General features: G+C 45.3%; 1 long non-coding RNA gene across 1 annotated transcript; it reads left to right on the forward strand.

The window, feature by feature from the left end:
* Positions 1-5744: 5744 nt before the first annotated feature.
* On the forward strand, positions 5745-8788 carry LOC129203039 (uncharacterized). Its single transcript, XR_008575904.1, has 2 exons — positions 5745-6540; positions 8056-8788. It is a non-coding gene; the product is annotated as an uncharacterized LOC129203039 (long non-coding RNA).
* The last annotated feature ends 5301 nt before the right edge of the window (positions 8789-14089 follow it).

Here is a 14089-nt window from a genome sequence, read left to right on the forward strand (position 1 = left end):
AGAGAATTTGACCGTTCGGACTCATCTTTCTTCTTTCTCTTCCCCCCCCGCCCCTTCCTCTGAGGCTCCGGTTGCTTGACTGTCATGCGCCTAAAAGAATAGATTGCTGTCTACCGCTCTTACAATATAAGGCTTCCCAGATACACAACCTCACACACGCTAGGTGGCCGTACTGTGCTTTTGGTGACGCATACAGACCCTGAGATGCATGTTAGTGATCAGATCTGCTGAGGACTATGCTAAGAGGTGTTCTTCCTCACCTAGAGAGGCGGTCTCCTGCCTGCAGCTGGAGGAAGCTGCCGGCTGGATCCCCTTTATTTTATTCTTTGGCTTCTTTACCTTTTTCTGGTCTCTGGCTTGGGCCGCAGCAGCTCCTCTCTGCAGCAAGTAAGTGTCCATCTGTCCTTTTTTGCCTATGCCTCTAGGAGAACGAGGCCAAAAACAACCCACACAAACCTGAGCCAGATGCAGCCAGTAACATCCCCACAGAGGAACTGATAATCGAGTCCTCAGTGCTGCGTCTGGGAGGGAGAGAACTAGCAACTCTTACCCACAGTGATGACTGTAGCTCTCCTGAGGCAGCAACCCCTTCTTCTGCAGGAGCTTTTGGAGACACTGCTGTTTCCCCAAACTGATGCTAATGACACCTGCATTTATGATGCAATAAAGCATACTCAAGGGACAGCTTGCTGATGTGAAGACAGGGTTGGGCGGCAGTCTGTGGCTATGGAACAGGCTTCAGGAGAGGTGCTGGAGCTGGGGGCAGCTGTGTGGGGTGACCAGGTCTAGAGGAGTTTTGTTGAGTTGGGAGGCAGACAGCGCCTTTTCCAGAGGGTGAGACGACATCTCCCGGCACGCAGTAGCAAATGACACGTGGCAGCCAGTGCCGTAAGACTACAGCTCCCGGCATGCTGCGGGAGGCAGCCTTCCATGCTTCCTGACCCTGCGGGGACACCGTCCCGTCCCCTCGCGCCAGGTCAACCGCAAGCCCCGCCGAGCCGCGACGGCAGCCCCGAGCTCCGCAGCGCGGCTCAGGGCTGCCTACACCCCACCCCACCGCCCGGCTCTGACACGGCGCGGACACACCCCACGCCACTCCCCGCATGGCTCCGGGCAGCCCCCCTCCCCTGCTGCCCCTGCTCCGTGCCTCTGACACGGACATTCCCCCCCCCCCCCCACGAGGCACTACCGCCACCGTCGCCCTCGGGGCTTTTGCCGGGACCCGCCGGTCCATCACGCGGCCCCGCTCACCTTCTCCCTCCGTGCAGTCGTGGCCATCAACCTCACTGCCCGCACCTGGGGCACCATCAGCCCCGGCCCACAGCTGGAGCCGAGCAGGAACAGGGGGCCATCGCCTGACACCCCCCCCCCCCCCCCGCCCTCCATCACAGCCCCTCGCCCCGTGCGAAGGAAGCGCAAACGCAGCCGGCACGGCAAGAGACCGCAAGCGTTTATTCGGTCACACACGGACCGAGTCCCAGGAGCGACTCCGCGCCGGGGCTCGGGTCCGACCCTGGGACACCTCGGCTGTCCTACCCAGAGCCGCGCTCGCCAGTCCGGCGCGGAACGGACGCACGGTCGGTCCGTCGGGCTCCCGGAGAGCTGGGCTGCTGTGCAGAGGCAGAGGCTGCCCCCAAAACCGAGGAGCCGGGTGCAGGACACTAGAAGAGAGGAGAAAAGTGGCAGCTGGCGCGGTGAGGGGGGAGCGAGAAAGCACGAGGCAGGGAAAGGGACGGCGAGTGAAGGACGGGGACAGGGAGCCCGAGAGAGAGGGAGAAAGAGGCGGCAGAGAGAGAGGGAGAGAAGCAGCCGAAAGAGGGAGCAGGACGGAGATGCAGAAAAAACGCGGGGCAGGCAGCACCGCAGTGAGGGAGGAAAAAAAGAAGAGGGGAAGGGAGAGAAAGACAAAAAAGAAACAAAGTAAATGGCAGAGAGGGAGGATTTAATAAATAGGAGCAGGGAACCTGACAGAGACGGAGAACTAAAGAATAGCCATGGGCTACAAGACTCGTGGTTTAACCCGGCAGGCAGCTAAAACAACCGCGCAGCCGTTGGCTCGCTCCCTACCGCCTTGCTCCCCGTAAAGAAAAAAAAAAAAAGAAAAAGTAAAACTTGTGGGTTGAGATAAAGACAGTTTAATAGAACAGAAAAGGAAGATAATAATAATAATATACAAGTGATGCACAGCACAATTGCTCACCAACTGAAGCCAATACCCGGCTAGTTCGCGAGCTGAACTGCCTCCAGGCTAGCTTCCCTAGTTATATGCGGAACATGACATCATATGGTATGGAATATCCCTTTGGCCAGTTTGGGTCAGCTGTCCTGGCTGTGTCCCTTCCCAGCTTCTCGGGCGCCCCCCGCATTCTTACTGGCAGGTTGGTATGAGAAGCTGAAAAGTCCTTAACTGCTCGGCAACAACTGAAATACTAGCGTGTTATCAATGTTATTCTCATCCTAAATCCAAAACACCGCACTATTTTCTATCCCAGTCAAAACCAGGACAATGAGACAGAAAATTTTAAAAGCAACGGGGTTTAAGGAAATAAGGAAAAAAAAAAGCGACAGCAAACTAAAACAGAGATGTAGAAAGAAAATTTTAAAAGTGACAGCATTAAGGATAGACCAGAAATAATTAAAAAAGACAGCAAAATAAAGTGAATGAGATGAAAGTTGAAAAATTTAAGAGCAGTGGGGATTAGGGCAATTAGGAAAAAAATAAAAATAAACTAAAATGGAGATATATAAAGAAAATCTAAAAAGCAATAGCACTGAAGAAAAGCGAGGAAAAAAATTTTAAAAGACAGTGTAAGGGAATAAAAGTAGGCATAGAAGGAACATTTAAAAAGCAACAAGGATTAGGGAAATAAAAAATAGGAACAGCAAACTAAAACACATGTAGAAAAAAATTAAAAGTTATGGCAATAATGAAAGAGCAGAAATAATTAAAAAACAAAGACAGCAAAATAAAGACAGTGAACAGCATAAAAGTAGATGGAAAATTTTAAAGGCAACGGTGATTAAGGAAATAAAGAAGAAGAAAAAAAAACAGGAACAGCAAACTAATACAGAGCTGTAGAAAGAAAATTTAAAAAGCGAGGGCACTAAAGAAAGTCAAGGAATAATTGAAAAAAAGTGAAAAGAATGCATAGCAAGAACATTTAAAAAGCAGGGCAGATTAGAGAAATAAAGAGAATAATTTAAAAATAGGGACAGTGAACTAAACCAAATCCAATCTAGATAGAAAATTTTAAAAGGCCACTAAGGAAAGACATGAAATAATTATAAGAAAAGACAGTGAAATAAATACAGTGAATGGGATAAAAGTAGAAAAATTTAAAAGCAAAGGGGATTAAGGAAATTAGGAAAGTATAAAAAAATAGTGACAGCAAACTACAATGGAGACATAGGAAATTTAAAAAGCAATGGCACTAAGGAAAGACAAAAAAATTTAAAAGACAGCAAAGGAAATAGCAGTAGGTACAGAAAGAACATTTGAAAAGCAAGAGGAACCACAGAAATAAAGGAAAAATTATGAAATGGGGACAGCAAACTAAGATAAATGTAGAAAAATATTTAAAAAGCAACAGCATTAAGGAAAGACAAGAAATAATTAAAAACCAAAGCAAAACAAAGACAGCAAATGCGATAAAAGTAGACAGAAAATTTTAAAAGCAAGGGGGATTAGGGAAATAAGGAAAAAAAAATAAAAACAGTGATGGCAAACTAAAACGGAGACAGAGAAAGAAAATTTTAAAAGTGAGGCCGCTAAGGAAAGACAAGAAATAATTAAAAATCAAGACATCAAATGGAAAAAAATAGGCATAGAAAGAAGTGAATCTTTCACTTTCAAAAGTGAAGGGGATTAGAGAAATAAAGGAAAAAGTTATGAAATGGGGACAGTGAACAAAATCAGGTGTAGAAAGAAAATTTAAAAAGCTCAGGGATTAGGGACATAAAGGGAAAAATTAAAAAATAGGGACAGCAAACTAAAGCAGAGATGTAGAATGAATATTTTTAAAGTGACAGCACTAAGGAAAGAAAAGAAATAATTAAAAACTACAGTGAATGGAATAACAATAGACAGAATATTTTAGAAGCAAATAGGATTAAGGAAATAAGGAAGAAGTTAAATAATAGCAACATTGAACTAAAACAGAGATGTAGAAAGAAAATTTTAAAAGCAATGGCACTAAGGAAAACCAAGACAAATAATTAAAAAATAAAAAGAGCAAATGTGGTAAAAGTAGAACATTTTAAAAGCCAATGGATTAAGAGAGGAAAGATCAAAAAGCGACAGCAAAGCATAACAGCAGACAGACAGAAATGTTAAAATGTGACAGCACTGAGGAAAGATGAGAAAAAAATAAATAAATACAGTGAGCTGGAAAAAGATACACAGAAAGAAGATTTTAAAAGCGATGGGGATTAGCGAAATAAAGGAAGTAAACTAAAAAAATACAGTGAATTAAAATTGAGACATTGAGCAAAAATTTAAAAAGCACTAATGAAAAAAAATTTTAAAAATAAACACAGTGAATGGGATAAAAATAGACAGAAAGAACATTTTAAAAGCAACAGTGATTAGGGAAATAAGGGAGAAAAAAATAAAAATACGGCCAGCGAGCTACATAAATGGAGAAATAGAAATAGAATTTAAAAAGCAACAAGGTACAGGATAGTCTGCCCATTGTAAACTTAAACAATGGCAGTGAATTGGTTAAAGTAGACATACAAAGAAAATTTTAAAAGCAACAGGGTGCACGACTGGAAAAAAGTTTAAAACTACAGACAGCAAACTGGATAAAAGTAGACATAGAAAATTTCAAAAGCAACACGGTAAAGGACAGAGAGGAGAAAAAAATAAAGACAGTGAACTGGTAAAAGTAGACATAGAGAATTTATAAAGTGACAATGTACAGCAAAGACAGGAAAGCATTAAAAAATTGGGAGTGGGAACTAAATAAATGGAAGCAAAAAAATTTAAAATTGATGGGGTACATGACAGGTAAGAATTAACAAATAGACACTGAACTAAATAGAGAAAAATAAACAAAATTTTTAAAGTGACAGGGTACAGGACAAACAGGAACTAATTAAAAATTAGTGAGAAGCATCTTCATAAAAGACATAAAGAAAATTTTAAAAGTGATGGAGTACAGGACATAGAGGGGAAAAATACAGTGAACTGTATAAAAGTAAACATAGAAAGATAAAAGGCGATGGTGTACACAACAGGAAAGAATTTTAAAAAGGGACAGCAAATTCAAATACAGGTATTGAAACAAAATTTTAAAAGCGTAGGAATTCAAGAAAGAGCAAAATTTTAAAAAGACAGCAGAGAAAACGTTTAAAAAGCAACGGGGTACAGAACAGAGGGGAAAGAATTAAACAGGGCAGCAAGCTGAGTAAATATACACATAGAAAAATTAAAAAGGACAAGATTAAGGAAAAAAATTAAAAATAGGGACAGCAAACTAAACAAAGACACAGAAACAAAACTTACAAAGTGACAGGATTCAGGACAGCCAAGAAAACATTCAAAAATAAAGACAGTGAACTCATTAAAAGCAGACATAGTAAGAAAAATTGCAAAGTGACAGCATTAAGGAAACAGAAGGAAAAAAGTAAGCATAGAGAAAAAAATGAGACAAATGATGAAAATTTTAAAAGTGATAGGGTATAGGACAAAGAAGAAAAGAATTCATAAATAATGGCAGTAACCTTGATAAAAGTAGCCATTAAATAAAAAATAAAAAAAATCAGTAAGATGAGAGAAAAAATTTAAAAATATTAAGTGAACTAAATAAACAGAGATACGGGTGGGTTTTTTTTTTTAATATTTTGGTTCTAGTGTTTTATGTATTCTGCTCTGGCTGACTTCCAGTAGCTAGGGTTTGGGGGTTTTTTTTCCCTTTTGGGGAGTTCCAAGTCGCCTCCAGTGATTATTCCAGTTAGGTCGACTTCTTGTTGTGGAGAAGACATTTCCACAGTGGTCGCTTTATTTTCTTAATCTGTAGTTATTTTCGCTGTTATTTTTGGACCATTTTCCGTAGTTTTGGAGGAGCGCTGTTCCACAGAGCGCGACTGCCGGAGGACTGATGGGCACTTCTGGGCCTTACGGCGGCTGTGGCGTGCGTAGAGCCTTTTCCGGACCGCTAACGGGCGCTCCCGCTGCCGCGCGCCCATCGGACGAGCGGGGCCGGTGGCTGGCGCGTGCGCGTCGGCCGTCGCTCCGGGACAGTAGGAGTGTCCGTTGGCCGCCGAGAAGCCGCTCCCTGTGGCGGGGAGCCCCGGAGGGGCCGGTTAGTCCTCCGAGCGCGGGTCTCTAGGACACAGCGCCCGTTTTTCTCTCGACGGCGTTTCTCCGCGCCTCGGGACCTCTCGCGCAGGTGCCAGCGGTGACGGCCGCCGTTGTCAGGGGCTGCGTCCGTTTCGCCGCGTTTGCGGCTGGCTGCGGCTGCTGACGGAGCGCGGGTACCGTGGCGGTGCTGCCGCCGTCTCGGTTCTGCGTCCGGGTTGTTTGCCTTTGGGCCCAGGGTAGGCGCCGGCGCGGGGCTCTGGGATCGGGGTGCGTGTGGGGAGGGTACTTTACTGAGGTGGTGGGTTTTAACTATGAGGCGTGATTGAGGCTGCGTGTGGTGGGTGAAACTCCTTAATTTGCATAATTGTGTTCCTTGCATATTGAAGCAATAATTGCTATTTAACCAATATTGCTAATTATAGGTTACAACAGTCTATTCTCATGATTATTCTGATCAGTAGTTACTCCGAGTTAGAATAGCAATTACTAGTATATGAATGCATGACAATCTAGTAAGAAAAAAAGTATAAAAATAACAAGTATTAGCACTGGAGCAGCAGTATTAAATGGAATACTCGTTGGCTGCAATTAACTAATTCATTGTATTTTATATCATAATTTAATTGCATAATATTACATTATTTAAACGGCTTAATTAGATAGTTTAATATTATAAAAGACAGTGAATGAATGGCTTGCACCCAAAGAGTGTTTCATTTACTACTGCTGCAGGAAAAATGGAAAAGGAGACAAAGGGCAAAAACCAAGGGACTGACACAAAAGAAAAGTTTAATTACTATTCTAAATCAGGATTTCAGATTATGAATTAGAAACGTAATTAGGAGTGCTTTAATTACCATGATTATAAGAAGATATTGTTATAATAATCTTTAATCAAAATTTTGGGTAATAAATTTAAACAAATACGATATTATTATTATAATAAACTACTCCCAATTAGTATTCTATTTCTAATTCATAACAAAGTTTTTATTATGATAATACTGCTTGGTCATTGTTAATACATACATTTAACATTGCTATTATTAAATAAATAACAGGCATTAATGATGCCCAATTAGTGTTCTATACATTTTTAAAATTCAATTTAACTTTTTATTAATCAAATATAATTTGCGCTCTTTTTATTTTAGGTCTACTTGTGAATAATTAGTACCTGTGACTTCCCCCTCCTTTGCCCTCCCTCTCCCCCCCAAAAAAAGGGCTGCATTTAAATTTAGACAGTCATGACTCATTGTTAGTTTTCTTTTAATCTCAGTCTTTTAACGTGATGTTAGTTCTGGTTGGGAATCGTTACTACCTATGATTTTTTTTTTTTTTTAATACCTACATTTAAACGTAACCATAATTTAATGATTCATTTTTGTTTCATTTTATTTAAAAATCTAAAGCTTCTATTACTATTTTGGTTCTAAGCAGGAGCCATTATTGCCTCTGAACTTACTTACGGGTATGGTATAATTTAATCATTAAACACTACCAATTTGTTTCCAATTCTATTTGTTTAAAAGTGTAAAACTCTCTTGTTTCCAATTTAGAGTCATTAATGTCTGCAATTTATTTAATAATGGCTATGTTTCAATTTAGCTATTAATGGCTCCCAATTAGTTTTCTATCTTTGGCACTTAAAGAGGATTTCTAAATTATTTATTTTTTTCATTACAATACAGATTGGGAATAATTACGGCCTGGTTTGTTAAGTAATATAAACTTGATTTGTTTCTCTACAGGTACTACTCCCGATTAGTGTTCTATTATTTATATTCTGCTATTTTTAATTTTATTATCTAAATTGGGAGTAATCACTGAATGTAAAGTTTTAAAAAAGCAACTCCTCCAAGCAAGTAACTTGGCCTTCAGCCATCACCTGCTCTCCTCCAGCACTGCAACGCATTTTTTTCTGTGAACCCCAAATTCCTGGGGGAATGAACACATGCAGCATACATACCATGATATCAAACCACTGGCCGCACGGCTCAGCCACCACCATCAGCTGCACCCAGCCATCACTGCTATGCCAACAGCACTGACGCTGCGCCATCTGCCCGAGTGCATGTGACCCTATTGACTGCTGGCTCTGCCAATGGCGTGTCCAACAAAACCCGTGACGCTGCTGAGACAGCAGCAACGTGACAGAAATGAATGCGAGCTGTGGCAAGGACAAACACATCACAGCAGGTACAATACTGACGTTAAAACACTGTGACAGCTCATCTTTATTTCACAGGTGGAACATGCACGTGTGCACACACACACAATGCAAAGAATTTTATTCTACACAAGACACGTAGCCCTCCTTAGCATGTGTACATCTCTCTCTTCGTGGCAAGATGAACTCCATAATTTGGATTCCTAGGTGGAAAACGAGTGAGATCTGCATGTTGCAGTAGGGCCTCATCTTCCAGACCTTGTATTTAATAGCTAGGAATGTACGTTTAAATAAAGTGACTGATCATATCTGAAGCCACGGTCAGTGCAAATGGCAAATTATTACTCATTTCTCTTCACATGCTAACTGTGGCTGGATTGTGTACATCACTGAAGTAAAAAAAGCTTGCTTCAAAGCCCTAACCCTAACAACCCGAACTTGAACCCAAACCCCTAACCCTAATGGTGCCCTAACCCCTAAGCCTAACCGAAATGGTGCCCTAATCCTTAATGGTGCCCTGACCCGAAGAACCTGGGCCTGTCTGGACAGCAGGGCCCCATGCACACTCCAGAAAAGCTGCGTAAAGGGCCTGGAGCACTCAGAAGGGCAGCAGGACCATGCCTGTTCTCTGACAATGCTCAGCAAGGGCCCACAGGCTTGCTGGAGGGCAGCAGGACCCCTTACAGAACTAGAGGGACCCATAGAGGTCTATAGAATGAGGAAGGGCCATCAGTCACAAGGGTGGTTTTAGCGGGGGTCCTGATGAGACTGTAATGGCCCTAGTTGGGTGAATGAGGCAACATGCACAATGAGGGCCTCAGGAGAGGTCCTGAGGGGACGAGAAGGGTCCTAAGGGCCAACAGAGTAGTCCTGAAGGACGAAAGGGTAAACAATGCTCTGGGGCACAATTAAGGCCTCAGGAGTGATTTTGAGAAGGCTAGAAGGGTCTTAAGGTGACTAGAGAGGAAAAAGATGACTCTGCAGCATAATGAAAACCTCAGGAAAGGTTCTGAGGGGCCCAGATGGGTCCAAAGATAGATAGAGGACCAATAGAGTGCTGTGGAGGTGCAATAAAGGCCAATTGAGGGATCCTGAGTGAACTAGAGCAATCTTAAGAGGGCTACAGGGCTAACGGATGGGTTCTGGTTTTGGCTAGGCCAGTGAAGGGCTCTGGAGCACAATGAAGATTTTGAGGGACTTTGACAGCCAATGGGGGGTTCCGAGGCTCAAACAGAGGGGTTTTAATGATACAAGGGAGCTAGCAGAGGGTTTCTGAGGGGTCAAGGGCACAGAGGCCTCTGGAGCACACTGAAAGGTCGCTTGGGGTGCTGAGAGGTTCTGAGGGAACGATTGAGCCAACTGGGTAGGTGCTGAGGGTACGGAGTAGAAAATGGACGGCTTTTGGACACATGAAACCTGAGGCAACCCCTGGACTATACAGGAGTCTAGAGGAGGCTAGTGACTATGAGGAGGGCTCTGGACCTAAGAGGGTGGAAAGAAAAAATGGAGGAGTCCTGAGGGGTTCAGAAGACAAAAAAAAAAAAAAAAAGGCTCTGGGGTGCAATGAATACAAAAGGAATGTTCTAGAACACTGAAAAAGGCAAACAGAGGTACTTGAAGGGCCTAGAGAGAAATGGAGGGCTCTGAGGCATGCAAAAGACAGAGCAGTCTTCAGGGGACTAGTGGCCAAATGGAGAATGCTGGTGCACAGTGACAGTGAAGGTGTGTATATGGAAACCGCCTATCAGTTGGAGAGGTGCTGAGGGGACCAGAGGGCAGACTCAGGGTCCTGTCACACACAGAAGGGCTTCAAGTACAACAAAGGCAAATGGAAGGGTTCCCAGAGAACCAAAGGAGAGCTCTGGGTGTAACAAAGGAATACAGAGGGCTCCGGAATGCACTAAAGTACAAAGAACCCTGATAGGAGTGGGTGGAAATTGAAGGGGTCCTAAGAATATTGGAAGGCTCTGGGGTGCATGGAAGGGAAACCAGAATCCTGAAGGGAACCAGGAGAATACAGAGGAATCTGAGGTGCAACAAAGACAAATACATTATGAGACAACTGGAGGGAAAACAGATGAGTCTCGAAAAGATCAGAGGGCACGCTTTGGGGTGCAGTGAAGGCGAAAGGAGGTTTCTTGTTCAACAGAGAGGGCCTTAGGATTTTAAGGGTCAAGGCAGAAGGTTCTGAGGGGATTAGAGGACAAATGAGCAGGTCCTGAGGGGAACAGAGACCTCACAGAGGGCTTTAAGGCACATTAAAATGTAAAAGAAGCGTCTTTATAAGACCAGAGGAGGAAGAGGGCTCCAGAGCACAACAGAAAAAGGATACGGTTCTGTGGTTGCATCCTGGGGTGCATCAAAAGGCAAAGAAAGAAGTATAAGGGGAACTTGAGGGACACAGAACACTCAACTGGACTAGAGGGCAACTGCAGGGTACTGAAGCAAAATGGCCAGCAGTTGTGAGTAGATTCTGGGAAGCATAGGTTGCTTCTGAATGGACTAGAAGACATATAGAGGGTTCTGAGATACAACAAAGGATAATGGAGGAGTCAGTAAGCAAGATTTAGGGGAACTGTAGGGATGATGGGCACACCAAGGGTTTTGGAGGGCAACTAATGGTTCTGCAGGGCAATGAAGACCAAAGGAGTGTTCCAAAGCACATCAAAAGGCAGAGAAGTCCTGCAGAGACTAGATGACACGTGAAGCGCTCTGGACCACAGCAAAGGCAAACAGGCCTCTGGTGTGCAAGAGAGACCACTAGTGGGGTCCCAGGGGATGTGAATGCACAAAAGGCTTTATGGTGCAATGAAGGTAAACATAGGAGTCTAGGGTGTTGCAAAAGAGAGGGGTGTCCTGAGGGAAGTAAAGGGCAATCAAAGGGCCCCCAAGGGGGTCACAGAGCATACAGAGGTCATGAGAGGACAAGAGAGTCAATGAGGACTGTGGTACGCAGGAAAGGCAAACAGAGGGGAGTTCATTGGACCACAGGGAAAAGAGGGGATTTAATGGGACAAGAGCACGAACACAAGAGTCTTGATGCTACCTGAGGGCCCACAGAGATCAACAGAGCAACACTGCAGGAAGGAGAGTGAAACAGAGTTCTGAGAGAAAAAGAGGGCAAGTGAAAAGGTTGAGAGTGGCTTAAAGAGCAAATGGAGTGCCCTAGAGCACACCCGAAGGCAAATGGATAGGTCCTGAGGGGATGTGGGGGAAACTGAAGGCTTCTTACTTCCAAGAAGTCATCCTTCACTTTCCTTCCACAGACAGCTGTAATGTGGGTTTGGCACACAACTTGAGGATCCCTACCCAGGTAGTCATGATTTACAACTCCACACGCATAGAGCAGTTCTCAGAAGTCAGGCAGACTTGCAACATGAATGTTATCACCTGGGGACAACCATGTCTGGTTCCACCAGAGATACAAAACATCCCCATCCCAAACCAGGAAAAACTGTGGAAACCCCAATGTCCTTCTAAATCGAAGTGGACTATCCTGTAAGTGACACATGTCTGGTAACAAATAGACAGGCCAAGCCCCTGCCGTGGGGCAGAAGGGGTGTGGGCACCCAGAACTACAGCTCCCGGTATGCCACTGAATGGCAACATTGCTGACTTAAATCCTGCAAGCGGAAAACTCCACCTCCTAGCATGCCTCGCAGCTAACATAGCCAGCCAGAAGTCCATTGCCCAAAGACTAGAGCACTCTGCAAATAACGTGCCCATCCGAAAGCACAATGTTGAGAGACTACATCTGCTGTCATGCTCTGCAAACCAGGATGGCTGCCCGAAAGTTCATTGCCAGAAGACTACACCTCCTAGAATGCCACAGGCTGCAGTATTCTGAGAGAATTAAGTTTGTGGGAAGCAGACCTTACCTCCTCCCAGAAGCCTCACAGAGCCCAGAACATTGTCAGGGGATCAAAACTGGCCCAGTGCTCCCCCACAACTCCCTTGCTTTGGGTCCAACACTGCCCCAAGGGCACACATTCATCCCCTACCTGTCTGGCACCGCCCACTCCTCTGGCACAGTCCCAACCTGCCCCAGGCTGCCCTGCAGCATTGCTACAACAGCTCCTCAGTGTACCCCATCCCAACGATGATGCCCTCTGGCCTGTCCCAGCCGCCCAGGCAACCCTGCGGGCCTGGGTGCAGCCACCACACTGCCCTGATGCACCACTTCGCCCTGCCGCACCCCCGAGCTGCCCACCACCCCTGTCCTCTGGCCCCAGTGTGGATCTCCCCAGGTCCCATCCCACTGTACCTTCAACTTCCCCCACTGTGTTACCTTGCCTGAGACACCCCTGCATGCACGGGACCTGTATCCCCGTGCATGGGTCCCCATCCCCGCTTATACTCGCCTTCTCAGCAATTCCAGCCACAGTCTCAATCCCAGCTGGTGATGTTTGATAAGGACTCTGTTGTCCCAGCCTGGCCACAGTGCAGCCACCCCAGAGCAGCACAGACCCTTCCAGCACGGCCCCAGTGAGCAGCACAGCTGTCCTCCCGCCCACTCTCTGCTGCAGTCTGTACCACCTGCCCCATGGCCCACAGCTGTAGCCTGTGGGGAACACGGGGTCTGTGCCATTAGCCCCATCAGGGACAGCTGGGGCTACCAGGGTAGCAGAGGTATGCCTCGGCTCCTGGGAGCAGCTTGCTGAAAGCTGATGAGAAAGCCCTAGGGGTGCACAACAAGGGAAAAAATGTAGTATTAAAGGTGACGGGAGAACAAAAGGCAACAAAGAGTTCTGCTGTGTAACAAAAAGACAGACAAAATTCCATACCAGGGAATGACAGGGAAATGGAGGACTCTGAGGGCACAGAAAAGAGGGTGGGGATGGAAAAAACTCATGACACTGGAGAATATAAAAAAACTCTTGGGCCAGGGGAGAAAGCTAAATGGGAAAACTTTGTGGCATACTGCAAGACAAACACAGGTCCCAGTGATATGCAGAAAGGCACGTGGAAGCCTCAGGGACAACCCAAAGTGAATTAAGGGGTTCAGAAGGCAAATGAAGGAGTCCGTGGCACAACAAAATACAAATGAAGAGTCTTGGCGCACACAAAAACAGCCATATGACATGCTGTGGGGATCAACGTGACTGATAGGAAGTTACCTGCAAGTACCCCCTGTCCCTATGGACACTCCATCTCCCAGCCCCACCAACATAGGCCTCAGCCCCAGACACACTGGGAATATCTCAGGTTGATGCAGGCAAACTCAGGAGCAGCCTAGGAACCTCACAAAGCTGTGGAGGGGCCCTGACTGCCCCCAGGGTGACAGAAAATCCCACCAACAGCCCTGAGCATTTATGGCAATGCAAAGGACATCCCCCACAACTGTGTGAACAGCACTGGAGTTCTCTGGGAACCCCTCAGGGACCTCAAAGAGGTCCAAAAGACCTTGGGACCAGCCCTCACCCCCTCAGATCCAATGGATAACCTCCTTCTCTTGGGCACTGTGTGGTGGCACTTTCTATTAAATCTAAAGGGACTGCAAGAACAACAGCCAAGAGTGCAAAGCATAAAGCAAGTATTCATTATTTAATGCATATAAAGAACACCTGGGAGCAAGTCTGCCAGTGAGCTCAGTGCCAATACACTTCCCCTTCTCC

This window comes from Grus americana, chromosome 2 (assembly GCF_028858705.1).
Source record: "Grus americana isolate bGruAme1 chromosome 2, bGruAme1.mat, whole genome shotgun sequence".
Classification (NCBI taxonomy): Eukaryota; Metazoa; Chordata; class Aves; order Gruiformes; family Gruidae; genus Grus; species Grus americana.